This window comes from Aethalodelphis obliquidens, unplaced genomic scaffold, assembly GCF_003676395.1.
Source record: "Aethalodelphis obliquidens isolate GAN/ISIS:26980383/991018 unplaced genomic scaffold, ASM367639v1 scaffold102, whole genome shotgun sequence".
NCBI classification, from domain to species: Eukaryota; Metazoa; Chordata; class Mammalia; order Artiodactyla; family Delphinidae; genus Aethalodelphis; species Aethalodelphis obliquidens.
Window position 1 is genome coordinate 2,014,811 of NW_020838046.1, and position 2,350 is coordinate 2,017,160.

Here is a 2,350-nt window from a genome sequence, read left to right on the forward strand (position 1 = left end):
TTTTTTCTTAAAAGTTTTTCTGATCTCCTTGACTGTAGCACACACAAAAAGTGACAGTTCTCCCAGGCTCCACCAGGAGTAGAGGAAGAGCAGAGGACAAGAGTGCAGAGATTTCTTTTTCCAGGCCTAGGCTTGTGAAAAACGATGGCCAAGTGTTAGTCCTCAGCAGGGCCCACAGAGGGGCTGTATTCCTAGTCAGCCCTCTTGAGTCTGGAGCATCAGCATCTCCAAGAATTCATTTATATTCAAGAAATATGGGGAGGGAAATCCACTGTTACTTGTTGAACTGGAAAGAATAGACCCCATGGTCTGAGGGAGCATCCACAGTCACTTGATTTTGCTGGCCGCTGCTCTCCTCAACTGAAAAAGAGGAAGGCACAGGGGTGTATTGGGAGATGTAAGCTCCTTGCGTAGCTGCAGCTGTTGGCATATATATGCCCTTGCTGCTCAGGGAAAGGTGGCCCGGTTGCTGGGTAAGAGACCCCATCATGGAGGCAGGCTGGAGAGAAATGGGATGATACATTCCTGGTGTCAGAACTGAACCTGAAGGCTACATGAGATATGACTGGTGGTGCATCCAAGATGGGTTAGATACTTATAAGAGGAGATTTCTGAGTTACTCTCTGATATGAAGACACAGGAGATGGAAGATATGGGGACAGTGCAGACTGAGCAAGCATCTTGTTGGGGGTGATGTTATAAAGAGCCAAGTAAAACCCATTCTGAAGAGCTGTGGTGGGGTCATAGGTCAAGGCCATACCACGCATGTCTGCATTCCTTGGCCAGGCTTTCCATTTTGCATAAAATTTCCTTGGTTCTGTCATTTCTTTGGACCCCCATCAGCAAATTTGCAAAGCAAGGGATCAGATGGGGCTGGTACACCAGGAGGTGCCTTAATATATTTTCCAAAGTGATGATAGTTTTACACTTCTCTGTGGGGGCTCCATCCTTGCAAAGCCAACCCCTCTGCTGGTTCCACTGGTATCTCGAAGGATTCGAGTGGAGATAACCTGACCAAAGGACTTTAGCATTCCTTCCAGTTTTGGCTCATCCGTTGACAATGGGAGGTTTGAGATGTATAAATTTGTGGGGTTCTGCTCCAGTTGCTTTGCCATCTGTGCTTGTACACCACTGGTTTTCAGTGCTTTTACAGCTTTCTGTGCTGCTGAAGGGCTGTCAAAGTCCACAAAGCCATAGCACTTGCACTTGTTTGTGGTCTTGCCTAGTATGGCCTTAGTGGAGACAAACTTGCCGTATGGCTGACACAACTTGACTAGGTCCTGGTCAGTAGTGCTTGGCTGCAACGCCCTGATGTAGAAGTTGATTTCACTCAGCTGGTCATTTACAGGTACTCTCACTGCTGCTCTTAGGGGTACTGTTGACTGGACTTGGTGGTGCCATTTGCTAAGACAATGGCACATATGACCAACCTGAAATTTATGCCCAAGCCGAAGTTCACAGAGTTGGGATGTTTGTTCAAACTGTCTCTGAGCAAAACCGCATGCTGGAGTCTAGGTGTTTGTTCGACCTCCATGCCGCACTGTGAGGTGGGGTACTGAGGGCCGCATCTGGCCTTCGAACGTCGAAGCTCACTAAGAGACTTCTTGAACAGAGCTCACTCTTATCTGAGTGTAGAGAGGGACCGCTCTCCCCTCTCTCCGAGAATTCCATCATTCTGACGCTTCCGCGTCCTCAGCCTTTGCAACTGTCCCACCTCAGCGTTCCCGCCCTCAGCCTCTAGTAGCTTTTTGATAAATTATTTGGAATTTTCTACATGGGCAACCATGTGAATAGAAATGGATTCACTCCTTACTTTCTCTTTTTATAAACCTCTTTTTATTTCTTTTTCTTCTTTTGTTACACTGGCCAGGAAATCCAGGACAATGTTGAATAGGAGTGGTAAGAGTGGACATCCCTATCTTCTTTCTGATCTTAAGAGGAAAGCCTTAACTGTGATGTGAGTGGTAGGTGGCTTTCTCTTTCACCCAAGAATCCTCTAGAAGTTGTGGGGTTTTTTTTTTCTAGATTTAGAGATGTTTTGGAAAAGCCCCACATTTTACTACTGATTTTGAGCTTTAAGCCATTGTAGTCAGTGGATATGACCTGTATTATATAAAAATTTGGGACTTGTTGAGATATTGCTTGTAGTCTATTATAGGCTTTTATTTGAAAGACATTCTACCTATGTTTTAAAAGAATGTGTATTCTCTCTCCAGAGTTCACAGTTATAAATCTTAATCCAACATTACAATAAGAATAGTATTTTTCTTCATCTATCTGTAAATGAACATTCCACTTTGCAAGCCCAAACTGCTTGTTACGTAAAACTAGATCTCACTTAGTTCAGGAG

The 2,350-nt window shown here is 44.8% G+C and overlaps 1 pseudogene; it reads right to left on the minus strand.

Annotated features, from left to right (window-relative positions):
* Nucleotides 1–246: 246 nt before the first annotated feature.
* LOC113614719 (RNA-binding motif, single-stranded-interacting protein 2 pseudogene) lies at nt 247–1,401 on the minus strand (annotated as a pseudogene).
* Between the last annotated feature and the right edge of the window lie 949 nt (nt 1,402–2,350).